This window comes from Pantherophis guttatus, chromosome 3 (assembly GCF_059756535.1).
Source record: "Pantherophis guttatus breed Tessera chromosome 3, ASM5975653v1, whole genome shotgun sequence".
In the NCBI taxonomy this organism is placed as follows: Eukaryota; Metazoa; Chordata; class Lepidosauria; order Squamata; family Colubridae; genus Pantherophis; species Pantherophis guttatus.
Window position 1 is genome coordinate 186,574,773 of NC_142065.1, and position 15,132 is coordinate 186,589,904.

The window sequence follows — 15,132 nt, forward strand, 5'->3', positions numbered from 1 at the left end:
CTGTAAACAATAGATTCAAAAATATGAAATTATGATATTAAATACATATTTGTATGTTTTATATTGGCAATAAAATTGAATGTATCAGTTCAGGGTCTAGTTTTTTTTCTTTTCTTTCTTTCTTTTTTAAGTAACATGATATTACTAGTAAAGCTCTCTGCTTTAAATGTCATTTCTACCATAAACCCAGAGTCAAATTACATTATATTATGCACATATTTTAGGTTAACAAAAGTTTGTCATAAATAACAAACATCTGGAGATATTTTCCAAATTGGCATGATTTTGTGGGGTGTAGTTATTTGTTTTTTTCTGTTCTGATTTCCTGAGGAAAATTCCCCTCATCAATGCTATTTGCTTCTAATTATACTATTTGTGGGTTTAAGGAATATGGTAACATGTAGTTCAGCCTGGGTGCTCTCCAGATAAGTGGCCTTCAATTCTTACAATAACCAGCAATAGCAATGCTGGGTAAGGAATTCTGTGAGGAGAATCTACAGATCTGGAGGCTGTGTCTACTATGGGAAAAACTGAAGTTGCCAGCAGATCTTGTGATGTTGCAGCTCTTAAACTTCAGCTCTTATACACTGTTGGGTGCCATAGTAAGACAAAGCTATTATGAAGCATTTCCTGGGAAAAAAATCTATGTGATCACTGTGAGTCAACATCAACTCGATGGCACATAATTTATGACAGATTGTCCAAATGGTTATTTTATTTATTGCTGTGAAAATCCACAGAACAGCACCTGCATTCGTAAATTGATATTGTATATAAATGTTCTTAGCATCCTGTATTGAACAAGTAGACTGCTTCATATTTTCAGCCCATAATTAATTGGTAAGATATAAAAGATGTAATCTTTTAATAGATATTCTTTCTTAGAGATATTTAGGATACTTAAGTATGTGGAATTTAATGATCTTGCAGGATATTTATTTAACAGTATTGAAATTTCTAAAAATTCAGAGGGATCTATAATTTCACAAAGGAATTTCTTCAGCTTTATGTTTTGTTTGCCTTTTTAACAAACTAACTCGGCTTGTTGAGCCATAAATATTACTGACTGTGTTTATGACTACTGAACACTTTAGACAACTAACATCTAATTTGTCCAGATGCAAGAAGCAACAAGACAAAAGCCAAAGTTAGTCCAGTCATTTTCATGACCTAATAAAGTTGCCAGAAATTCAGAGGAGAAATGTATCATTTATTTAGTTAATAAAATGATGAAATTAACATTTTTATTTAAATATAAGAAAATATTCTCCAGATAAACTATAAATAAGTTTTTCCCAAGACTTCTGCCCGAACTTAGATTGTTTCGTTTCTGTTTTTTGCAATTGCTTAAGAAATTGTTGAACGCATTGCAAATTGCACTTTATATCTAGTATGTGATTTATAATGTTCTCTGTATCTCCTTAATAATTACAAGGAAAACAACAGCCACATATAAAACCTTCTGCTATTGAGCATTTCTTCCAAATAAATCCAGTTCCGATGCTTTCTACAGATAGGGAATTTAGTCTGAAAACTGACAATTTATAAATCACCCACTTTATTTAACTATGAGACAGAACATCTGCAATCCATATTTATTTCACATTAATAATCGTAAGGGTGCTGCTGTATTAATTGCTGGTGGCATATGTACTTAATCTTGCTGAAAAAACCCCGCTCACACAGTCAAAGAGAGCATTTATCTTAGATCGAGGAAATATTCCAGGGGTGAAGTTTTTTGAATGGCAGACAGTATACAAAAATTAGTTGGGTTGTTCAAAGATTGTTTGTAATAATCTTGATAAATGCACACTGCTGCATTAAATACAATTGTGCTTAATGTTCTGATTTTTAAAACAATATACAGTATTCAATGAATAACAACAGCATGTTTGTGTTTTATATTTTTGTATTTAATGTTTGTATTTATATTTTGCAGAAGAAAACCAGTTGTTCACTAAAGAGTAAAATAGGTTTTTGTAGGTGACGCTTACAATAATAAGACTATTTAGATAAAAGATTTATAAACTGTAGTTGCCACAGAGTTTTTGGAGAGGCCACAGAAGCAAGCTGTAGAGAAAGTTGTCATCAAATGTGACAGAAGGAGAAATTATTAGAAACATTAACCGTATTTAATTTAATGCTAAATTTAGTTTGTTTGTTAAGCTAATTAAATTTCCACTGAAATCAAATTTAGTTTTTGTGTTTGCCCCACCCAGATTTTACTGTTTGGCTCTTGGGAAGTCCCTGTCAAAGGGACTTCTCTGTCTTCCCAAAGTTGTGTAACCTAGGCTTCGAAGGACTTCCAAGAGGTTTAATTAGTTTAATAGCAGGTGATCTAAGTAACTGAATAACTTGCAATTTAATGCAGAATAAACAATTTTAATGAAATTTGCAGAGTGATTTGGTGTGTGGGTGGGCTGCAGAAAATTAGAGCGCAGTTTATTGCTACTTTTCTTTTCCACATATGGGAAACACCAGGAGGGGAGGAAAAGGAGAGAAGAAGTTGAATGACTGATAGTTCTAATCAGTGGGAACTGTTTACCCGAGGCTCTCTAATTACTGTGTTTTAAGGGGAGGGATGTGGGTTTTGTATAATGCTTTGCTCCACAGTCACTTTACTTCAACTGTGCAGGAACATTCGAAGAGTTTCCCTGAGTGAGTGATGAGATCTTATATATACATATATATTTGGTGACTTGTACACTTAATCTTTGCTGGAGAAGAATCCTGTGAGTCCCTTGGACTGCAAGGCAATCAAACCAGTCAGTCCTAGAGGAGATCAACCCTGACTGCTCTTTAGAAGGCCAGATCCTGAAGATGAAACTGAAATACTTTGGCCACCTAATGAGAAGGAAGGACTCACTGGAGAAGTGCCTAATGCTGGGAAAGATTGAGGGCAAAAGAAGAAGGGGATGACAGAGAACGAAGTGGCTGGATGGAGTCACTGAAGCAGTAGGTGTGAGCTTAAATGGACTCCAGAGGATGGCAGAGGACAGGAAAGCCTGGAGGAACGTTGTCCATGGGGTTGCAAGACTTGGACACGACTTCGCAACTAACAACAACAACACTACTTAATCTTTCCTATCACCTTAGTGAAGACTTGTTCAGATACTCTGCACCTTTTCCTAAAATGCTTTATTCAAATTCATACAATCATATCTTTATTATTCTTTTAGGATAGAAGTGTGCCATTTTGGGGGAGCAATAACTCACTTGAACTTTAAAAAGAACAGTGGGAGCTATTTGATTGGACAGAAACATTATTCGGTTTAATTGAAACTTTGAGCAGAAGACTATGGCCATGTGGACTTCAACTTCCAAAATTTCTCAGCCAGCAAAGCTTACAGTCAGATCTTAAAGTCACCAAAGTTGAGAAACACTGGTCAATGAGATTTTCAGTCATCCAGTTCATGGTTGTCCCAAAGGTGCATTTTCAAAAGGCAACAGGACTTTGTTTTTCTTTGATGATATTTCACTTTTCAAGAAGTCTTTCATTCAAGTCATTTCACTTCAAGAAGCTTCTTGGATAAGAAGCGAAATATCTTCAAAGGAAAAACAATGAGCAGAATTTTGTTCAAAAATCTTCAAGGTTGGTCGTAAAGCAATGCTTCAAAAATTACCAAGCAAAAAAGCTTCAAATAAAATTATTGGAAAAGAAGAACAATATCCAAAATCCTGAGGGAAATAGAAAGATGTCAGCGCAAATGCAGTACTCTATTATAACAAACACGATATTCTGTCATAGGATCTACTTGCTTGCTTGCCTATTGAGTGACAGGATTATTTGTTTAGTGTTATTTTTATCCTCCTCCTCCTCCCAAGGAAACTCAGATTGGTGCACAAAGCAAAAACAATAAAACAGGATTTTAAAGCTTAGACAAGCTTAATATAAAGAAAAAGCAATATTAAGAGATAATCTCATCTTAGAGCAGTTATTACCAAGCAAAAGTAGGTGAACACGTTGGCATTTGCATTTATCCCAAGATGCATGAGTCTAAATGATTCCACCTGGGAAAGATGGTCCTGAATCAGGGGTCATATTCACTTACCTTCACTACGGGTTTGCAAATGTGAGTGCGCTTGTAGACTCGCTTCACTCACATGCGCCACCTCTGCACATGCACAGGGCTTCTGTGTATGCACAGAGCATCAAAAATAGGATGTGATGATGTCCGGGCAGGTGGGCAGAGCCTCCCGCAGCCACCACTACCAGTTCGCCCAAACCGGATAGAACTTGCTGAATACCACCACTGTCCTGAATGTATCCAGATATAGTAGTATGGGGGAGCAACCTTGGGAAACAGGGAAGAACCATGCACAGGTGAATACTCAGATAAGAGGCAGCTTAGCCCAAAGAAGGAATGTGAGCCTACCAAACATTTCAGAAAGCTCCCCTTCCCTAGGTTTTTTTTTGGCTGCGAAGGTGACAGGACAGGAATGTAGTTTCAGATTTGCAAGATTCTGTTAATGTAACCTTACAATAAAATAGGATTAGTCCATTTGGTTGTGCTTCCAGTCTGGACTCTCGCTAGGCCAGGGGTCAGCAATCTTAAACACTCAAAGAGCCACAAAGGTCCTAATCGGAAGCCCCCCATTCAATTCTGGAGCCGACCGGAAGTACGGTTCCCTCACCATAGAGTCTCCTCCTAGAGTGGCATCCTTTTTTCCTCTGCCAACCAGAAGTCCGGTTCCCCCACCATAGAGTATCCCCCTAGCGTGGCGTCCTTTTTCCTCTACCTGTCCTAACCGAAAGCCCTATCAATTGTGGAGCCAATGGGCGACAGGGAGTCACAGCAGAGGGATGAAAGAGCCACATGCAGCTCCAGAGCCACAGGTTGCTAACCCCTGTGCTAGGCTGACATCAAGAATGAAGCCATGGCCCATGGCTATGGTGATTTTCATTCATTTTAAGTCTGCTGCTACATTCCGAACTAATTGCATTTTCCCATGGTCTTCAAAGGTAAACTCAGATAGAATCCAGTGCAGTAGTCCAGCCACACAGTAATAAGACACGACTTCTCTGGCTGTGAAGGAATGTTTACAATCTGTTGTAGAAGAGACACCTCAGCTCTTGGATGGGGGAAGTATGAGACACAGACCCAAAGCTCCTTAATTATGCTGAGTATGGGTTGACAGGGAGAATTGCTCTGAGAGCATTTCAAGGTTATGTTACAGTAGCCCTCTAGCAATAAAGATCTTTGCAGAAATCTAAGTAGTCCTGGTTTCCTTATTTCCAACTGATCTTCATGCATGGCTGGAGTAATATTGGGATGGACCATATTTTAAAGTGAAAGAGCAGCATTCAGCGATTACTATGCTTGAACAAGGCTACTGTCTAGGAGCTGCAATAATTCAAATAGCCACGAAATGACAAATATATATACATACATACATACATACATACATACATACATACATACATATATATATATATATATATATATATATATATATATATATATATTCTTACTTCTTCGTAGGATTTATGTGTGTTTTTCCTCTAGCCAGGTTTTTCAGGAAAAACACACATAAATCCTACGAAGAAGTAAGAAAATAGATATTGTACCTTTACAGGGAGGATACATGAGATGTGGGTGTGGCATACTGATAATGGCTAACGAGCCAGAAATAGATCTATATAAGTCTCTCACCTGGCAGCAAGAACATGCTGGCTGCCAGAAAGAAAAAAGCCCAGAATCGAGTGGATGTGATTCCACTGAGCTAGGGCTGCAGAAAAACCTTGGTTACGTAGGAACCTCTCTCTCTCTCTATATATATATATAGCCAGAGGTTCCTATGTAACCAGCGATCCTTCGGTAATGGGTAATCCGATGCATGAATCTTCTACAATAGGTTTCTTTTTTCTGCTGCTCCTCTCTCTACCAGCCACTTTCTGTCTCTCATTTTTATGATGGGCTGAATAGGAAGTAGCTGAGCTTTACAATCACTGTTTTCCTCCATTGCCAACAATAGATACAAGCATGAGCTTCTGTTGGAAGAGCTCTCGTAATATCCCACAGCTGCCACACAGATGGCCTCCCAAAGAGATGCTTGTTGAAAATATGGAATGTCATTCAATAGCAGGGTCTCAACTGAAGAATGAAACCTCACAGATATCTGAGATACCATCCCCATCTATCCAGCCTACTGCCTGGCCTCTGGAGACACTTGGTTGCCACAGCAGTCCTATTTATTGTGAACCTTCTTCCCAACCTCTAATTCTAATTTTCAGTTTATCATCTAGAATGGCTCAAATATGTGGGCCGTTGGCCATATTGGTTGATTTCTCCACACTCATTGTCTTGGACAATCTTTCCTGGAAACTGTGGAAGAGAAAGCAAGGCATGACCTTTGAGCAGTGGTGACAGAAGTCCAATTGTTGAGGAACAGAGTTAAAGTATGTCCAAAGACGTTAACTGAATTGTAATCACATAAGAGGGCTACAGGTAATTAATATTTAATTTAATTTAATATTTAAATTTATATACTGCCCTTCTCCCGAAGGACTCAGGGCGGTAGATTGAACAGCCATAGATTGAGAGATGCTTAACAATGGTAATTGGGACCAGTTCTGTTAGTCAGTGATGTGATGGTAAAGTGTGACATTGCAGGTCAGTGCTGACTTATGATGACAGTTCTGGCAGTCCCAATTGCTATTGTTAGGCAAATTGCATGCAATTAGAATATCCTGCAGTCACATGATTGCCTTAAGCAATTTCTACTGGTTTAACAGAATACAGAATAACAAAGTTGGAAGGGATCTTGGAGGTTTTCTAGTCTACCTTCTTGCTCAAGCAGCAGACTCTATACAATTTCAGACAAACCTCTTTTTAAAAATCTCAGTGATGGAGTAACCATAACTTTTGAAAGCAAGCCGTTCCACTGATTGATTGTTCTAACTGTAAGGAAATTTCTCCATATTTCTAGGTTGGATCTCTCCTTGATTAGTTTCCATCCATTGCATCTTGGGGTTAGACTAGAAGACCTCCAAGGTCCCCTCCAACTCTATTGGAAGAGCCGAGGTGGCGCAATGGTTAGAGTGCAACACTGCAGGCTACTTCAACTGCCTGCTAGTTGCAGTTCGGCAGTTTAAATCTCACCGGCTCAAGGTTGACTCAGCCTTCCATTCTTCCGAGATGGGTAAAATGAGGACCCAGATTGTTGGGGACAATATACTGACTCTGTAAACCACTTAGAGAAGCTGTAAAGCACTATGAAGCGGTATATAAGTCTAAGTGCTATTGCTATTATTCTATGTTCTAGGATACTCCCTGTCAGATTCTCACAAGGAAACTCAATGGCAAAGCCAGCAGAAAGTTGGAAGTCCTTCTGCTCTCACTGCTTTTTTGTCCACCCTTGGTCATTCTGTTTTTCTATTTAAGTGAGAAAATATCTCTGAAACAATAACCCAAAAGGGCATGGGTTTTCTAATTCATATTTAATGTTAGTCAATATCTTATTGTTTCATATCTGTAATGTGTAGTTTATGACTCATCTTACAATTCCGTTGTCCCTATTATTTCTTCCTAATATTATCATAAATCAAAATGCTGAAGACATGTCCACTGGCGCTGTCTCTTACATTTAGCATACAGAATAATTATTGCAAGCTCCTCTGGGTAAGTACGCAACTCAGTTCAACTTCCAATAGTGTGAAGGTCACAAGCTCAAAATCATGCTGCATAATTGCACTCAAGTGGCAGTCACAGTGCAGGAAAGGACAAGGACAAAGTAGCTCGGGTCACCTTATGTGTAAAAGAAACATCTCAATAGGGCCAGAGTTCAGGTAGCTGATGCCTAACCTGTGAACAAACAATAAGGGCGATGCTTCTAGATATGGAACAATGTCTCATTTTAATTGCCCTTAATAGAAATACAAAGGTATGCAAGCATTTTAACTTTGTTTGAGTTTTTAATCATGCATTCCCACTAAAATGTGCATTGACTTCCGTTTTTTAAACTAAAAGAATGTATGCTATTTTGTATTTAAGACAGAAGAACAAACATTGTGGTTTCTCTACCAGCTGCTACAAGTCTACTCAGGGGGGGAAAAAAGGAAGAAGACACAGGGCTTGTCTAAGAATTTTGTTGCTCCAGGGGGATGACAAAATGGTTCCTATCATGGTTCCATCAGATTCCAATTTGGACAAAGAGGAGGAGGAGGAGGAGTTGGAACCAGGATTATCCAATGAGGATGGCACAATCTCCTCAGAACAAGTGGAAAGTCCAGGGGCTGAGGATGAGGCAGTTCCAGGGCCATCTGGCTAGGGGGGTGGGGGTGGGGACGGCCAACTGGATGGAGAGGCATCTGCAGGAGTGGATCAATTGCAGAGGGCCAGTGCGGATTAAGGCTTCATACCATCTCTGATGAAGAACAGCTTTGTCCCCTGCCCCATCTGTGGTTGTGGAGAGCAGAGTGGAGGGAAGCACAGAGGAGGTTGGCGAAGTTACTCACAAGGAAGCAGCCCAGCCCCTCCTCACAAGGAACATCTGGGAGACGGTGATTTAACACTGGGGGAAGGTGTGTTTGTCAGGAAGATATATTTGCTTTGATATGCACCTTCCTGGCTTTTGTGAATACTGCCTTGTGAATCTTGGATCATGTTTCTTGGCTCTGAATGTCAGACTTCACTTGTGAACTTTGGACTTGGCTCTGTGACTTTTGACTCTTGGACCGTGCTTTGGTTTTTGGAATCCTAGATTTGTGTTGCAGACTTGGTATTTGTGGGTATTGTGCAGGGGGGAAATGCTCCCGGTTCGGACCGGATCAGGCGATCCGGTAGCAATGGCGGTGGATAGTTTGGAGAACTGGTAGCAAAAACCCCTAGTCCCCCCCACACATGCCCACCCAATCGTCCGGTCGCCCACTTGCCTGCTTGGCTGCTTGCTACTTCTTTTGGGCTTGCTCGCTTTTCCTGCCTTACTTCAGCTGCTGCAATCCATTGCATCAGCTAGCAGCTGAATCTGCCTGCCTGCAATCAATCCAATCGGTGAGCAACTCAATCTGCCTTCCTTGTGTCTTCAATTGGGTAACTGGTTTTTTTTTGGGGGGGGGGCTTTAAAAAAATAGTTAATTGGGGTTTTTTTTTTAAGGAGTTTTATTTTTTTTTAGACAGCAATTTAAAGTGCAAGAAGATTTAAATTTAGCTGCTTTGATCTAAAAATATAAATAAAATAAAATAAAATAATAAAGTAAAATATTTGTGCAGCTTTCTGAGATTTGGTGTGTTTCTGTAGTGTTTCACTCTAACTACACAAACACACAAAATCTCACAAAGCTGTATGTGGCATTTTGTGTGGAAAAAATGTGAAAATTGGTTTTTGAGCTTTTTGTGGCTGTGTGAGGTTCCTGCTTGTTGGTGGGTCATTTGATGTTGTACTATGTGTGCAATAAATGGACTCTACTTAACCTTGCCAACATGACTTGTGTCAGAACAGTGCCCTTCTCAAGACTGGCATGAGGTACATGTATATGTTCAACAAAGAAGAACAATGAAGTATTTGGCTGCTTCTTTCTGCCTAATAGTAGAGAAGGACCCAGAACAATACAGCTAGTCCTCAACTTACAACCACAATAAGGTTGTAATTTTTGTTGCAAAGCAAGCAGTTGTTAAATGAGTCATGCTCAATTTTATGACCTTTTTTGCCATGCTTGTTAAGTGAATGTCACTTTTTTCAGCATTGTAACTTTGAACACTCGCTAAACGAATGGTTGTAAGTCAAGGACTACCTGCATTAGCACCAAAGTAACTATGTGTTTCAGAGCATATCTGAGTGGAAAGATGATTTCCTTACTCCCACCTCATCTTTTGGAAAAATCTTTTGAAAACAAATGTCATGTGAAAATTTGTTGGATGTGTTTTTCTGACAACCATTTCATCAATATGTAACAATTTCAGCAATCGGTGACTCTCATCATTGTTAAAAAGAACTGTAAAAAACGTTATCATGAAATGCTCACTTTTTGACAAATTATTGAGCTTTTCTTTCACTTCTATCTATGTCTGGAGGTTTTCCCTCATAGGATCTTTTTCCCTCTCTATCAGAAGAGTCATTTTGGAGAATTGTGGTCTATGTATGTGTTTTTGGGAGATATTAGCACAGTGTAGTTCTAATCTTAGACATGGAAATATTTAAAAGGCTCTAAGGCTTAAACAATCAATATAGATTTAATTCATTAACATCAATTTATTTTACCAAAAAGTCTATAGTAATTCAGAAAGGAGGCATGTGTTTGAATCAGGCCTAGGGAGAATTCCCTTCTATGTGAATTCTCAATATAAAGTGTACCTAGGACATCTTTTAAAGATAATTTATAGGCACAAAAATATATATATTTCCCATCTATAGCTAAAAAATAGCTAACAGGGCAAGATAATTTGCATCAAAGATGAGAAAAGAGTACTTTGAATGTCTCTTTTTCCAAGGAAAAAGTGATGGATTCTTGTATCTGTAGAAATAAACTCTGAACCTTGGCTGGATTTCCATAAAGACTCTGAAAAGATCGTTTTTTCACTAACCAACTACTGATTTGTATTCTGATGAATTTAAACAAATGTGTACTCGGAAGCTCCAGATAGTCTTTGGATATTTGAGTATCTCTGAATCTGGTAGCTATATTTGACACTCAACGGTATTTGAAATCTTGCAGCTGAAACTAATAGGTCATAGGAATAGCAATAGCATGTACAGATTTATATACCACTTCATAGCACTTTACATCACCCTCTAAGTGGTTAAAAAAAAATCAGTACATTGCCCCCAACAATCTGATCCTCATTTTACTGACCTCAGAAGGATAGAAAGCTAAATCAATTTTGAGGCAGTCAGGATTGAACTCTTGGCAGTGGAATGCAGAGTTAGCCTGCAGTACTATCTTCTAACCACTGAACCACAATGGCTCTTAGGACATAATCTCTTCTAATTTATTAGAAGAGGACACTGTGTCTTCTAGTTTATTAATTATTAACTATTATTTTGTCAAGATCTTGCTTGGATTGTCATAGCTCACTAGCATTTCAGGCACATATTTATGACAGTGTAATTATTTTAACTGTGTAATTTGTTTTAAATTTTTATCCTAAAATATACCACTCTCTTGCAGCTGAACATGATAGATAAAGTCCAATACAGTGGTGATGGAAAAGTTATTTTGCAGAGAAATCTCTTTCTGATTTTTTTATTTACAAAAGGATAAGCCTTCTCTTAAAAAAAGAAGAAGATCCATGTTGGTTATGTCAGAGCCCTTTTATAAATACAGTGAAGTGAAGAAATAACTAAATGAATCAGAAATAGAGGGATGTTTATAAGGAAGTTGGTATTGAACAGAGAAAGGAAGATACAGAGTGAATTATGAGTGCTTATCTCAAACATATGGTTAACTAACTACCTCCAGGAATTTATAATACAATCCTCTCATCTTTTTTAATTAATCAAATTTTACACTTGGGATTCTGTAGCCATTTTCTTATCTTAGTCCCTTCGGACTTTTTAAGTGGAGAAAAAGTCACATATCTCTGTTTTCTTGATCCCAAGACATTGATCAGAAGACAAAACAAAAACAGTGATATGTTTCCCTGAAAATATTGTTTATACCCTTTGTCAGTTCTTTTTTTTTTTTAAAAAAAATCCTTACTGGTGTATCACAATAAAAAGGGACTGCCATTTTTTTCTCTCAGCTTTTTAGAGACATAAAACTACTGCAACAATAGCTGCAATAATTCAGAGTGATATAAAATAAATTATAGTTTAATTCAGTAGTTTTAAAATTAACAGTAAGCTTGGTTTTTTAATGCAAGGGGCATGCACACAGTGTATCGATAAATGCATCAAAAAATCAACATGCAGAGAAACATTACTTTGACCCCGATGTATCAGTGAGCACATGACCATAAACATTGAGAGGATAAGTTGTGCCTCACACTGAGAAGCTTCAAGTTCCACTGCTTGAGAAGTACTTTAAAGGTATCTCTGTGTCTGATCCTTATTGCTGCATCTAATTACAGGCAGTTCTTGAATTATGACTAGTCATTTAGTGACCAAAGTTACAATGGATCCCTCAAAAGGTACTCATGACCCAGTTTTGAAGTTCTGACCACAGTCCCCCCCAGTCACATAATCACATGTTGGGAACTTGGCAACCAGCCTGCATTTATGGCCACTGCAATGTCCCAGATGTGACTGCAATTTGACTTTTTTTGTTGAAGACTGACCTTTACTTTCAGCACAATGGCCCATAGCAAATAATGGGCTTGCTTTACGACAATGGCATTTACTTAATGATCACTGCAAAAAAAAAAAAAGGTAGTAAAATTGGATCTGGTTTCATGATGACCTGCTTTACGATAATCAGAGCCTACAATTGTAATAGGTACACTCTGTTAAGGTCATAAATCAAGGATTACCTGATACATCACAACTGCTCTCATGTCAATAGCTCTTTTTTTTTCTTTCTTTTTTTTTGCTTCAGCCACATGCAAGCACAATGCTTCTTGAATGCATTGTTTGAGCACAGGAGAGAAAGAGAGAGAAAATGGTTAGAGGTCTATAATGTTAGCATATTAACATGGTTAGACTGAGGACATGCATCAATGATTACAAAAGTTAATGCCCCAAATATTCCTGCACTCTTCCTTCTTCCACAACAGCAGCAAAACATGAGAGAAGGAAATATTTATTTATCTTATGTATTTATTTCATCAAGCATGTATTAGATAACAGATAAAAGTATAGACATAATTATGAATACATGAGATGGATACAAATAAAAGGGAACAGAGACGGTAGACACGCTGGTGCGCTTATGCACGCCCCCTAAAGACCTCTTAGGAATGGGTTGAGGTCGACAGTAGATAGTCTAATGTTAAAGTTTTGGGGGTTTGGGGAAGAAACTACAGAGTCAGGTAGTGCATTCCAGGCATTGACCACTCTGTTGCTGAAGTCATATATTTTGCAATCGAGTTTGGAGCGGTTTACCTTAAGTTTGTATCTATTGTTTGCTCATGTATTGTTGTGGTTGAAGCTGAAGTAGTCATTGACAAGTAGGACATTGTAGCAGACAATTTTATGTACTATGCTTAGGTCAGACTCAAGTGGCGTAGTTCTAAATTGTCTAAGCTCAAAATTTCAAGTCTGGTGGCATAAGGTATTCTATTGCAGGTAGAGGAATGGAAATATCTCTGGACACTTTCAATTGTATTAATGTCCAATATACAATCCCTCATTTTGTGAAAGTCTGGAGAGGCAAAACATCCTGCGGTCAGTTGAAAGAGGCTTTCTGAAGGCCTGAAGCAGCACACATTCAGGAAGAGAGAATGACTTTCTGCAAAATTGATGCCTTATTTTTCAAAATTGGGGCAATTGAGTTCAATCTAATGCAAGCATTTTCTACTGATTTTTGGTTTGAAACTTGCTTTTGACAATCTCCTCTTTGACTTCCTTGCCTCTGAAGCTGAAGCTGCTTCCAGGTTCACTCCCATTGGAAGGTCTGTTTGGAGCCATGTTGGATAAGAAGCATTGGGTGGTGTAATGTTTCACACTTATTTTGTGCTTTTTTGGCAACTGTCTTTATAAACAATATGTTCATTCTTCAATCTGCAATTGATTGCAGATTGCAATCTGCAATCTGCAATTTCTTTTTTCCCCTGTTGTTTGTTTTATATTCTGCAATATAATCTTGTTTTATATTAATTAAGGTGCACACTAAAACAATAACGAAAAAGTTATGTTGGAAGAAAAGGGCAAAGAGAAGACATGGGCTAATGGCATGAGCTAAGGACAGTGTCTTTCTTGTTTTCTAATAAAGACTCTGAAAGCAGGTACTTGTACATCTTTAAGAAGCAATTTCTGCAGATATAATTCAGAAACATGATGTTTATGTGATTCCTTGCAATTTGGGTGACATCTGTTTCTGACTGTGATAGTTCCAAGTTGTCTTCAATTGTCTTGATTGAAGATTGTTCTATTCATCCAAGAATTTAATGCTTCCATCATATTTCTGCTCTGGACTGGGGTATTTATTTTATCTGCGAATGTGCGGATACCTCAACTTTTAAAATTTGCATTTAATGTGTGCTTTTTATGAACTTGTTTTTATTTTAAGGTGAAAAAGAAGCCTTTGGATCAATGCATGATTATTACCTGGAATGTGCTGAGAAGGGGCACTGTCAGATATTGAGAGGTCTCTTTCACTGAAGGTTCAGGACTTCAAAACTTTGCAAACAGCATAGTGGAAATGACCTTTCCTAAATTAGCTATAGTTCTACCATTGTAAAATGCTGCTATAAATTATAAAATGATAAACAGACAGACAATAGAGAGATAATAGATAGATGATAGATAGATAGATGATAGATAGATAGATAGATAGATAGATAGATAGATAGATAGATAGGTGGTAGATAGATAGAGAGATAGATATTGATAGATAGATAGACAGACAGATAGATCCTGGACCAGTGGTGGGCTGCCCCCGATTCGGACCAGTTCGCAAGAACTGGTAATAAAACCGGTGAGAGGCTCCACCCACTGACTTGGACATCATCATAGTTGATCTATGCGATAGTAAAGGTAAATAGAACCCACCCCTGTCCTGGACTATTTGTTCATAGCCCCAGATCATTAACAGCATTCCGTGATGTCATGCTGGCCACGTTACCACGGAAATGTCTTCAGACAGTGCTGGCTCAATGGCCTTGAAATGGAGATGAGCACCGTCCCCTATAGTGGGCAACGATTAGCGAAATGAAATGCTCAGGAATTTCTTTACCAGATCATTCTAAAACTTGTCTCCTGAAGCAAGGAATGTGTCTAATTTAAAATATTTTCATCTTGTGATACCTAAGAAAACTAGGCTTATAGAAATAGATTGGTGCTACAAAACTGGCACATCATACTGTAAGGCAAAAAAAAAAAAAATCTTGAAAATTTGGTATTGTAAAAATTTGTACCTATAAATTTGATACTTATTGATGCTGATACCGACTGATACTTATTTAATACAGTGTTTCTATATTGTGAGCTGATGAAGCAACTCTGGCAAAGATCTTTTTTATGAGAGCAACCCATAGAAAAAAACCAGTTTTTGCTACAGTGACAGAAAAAGCCACTGGTGTAATGTCTCATCCTAAT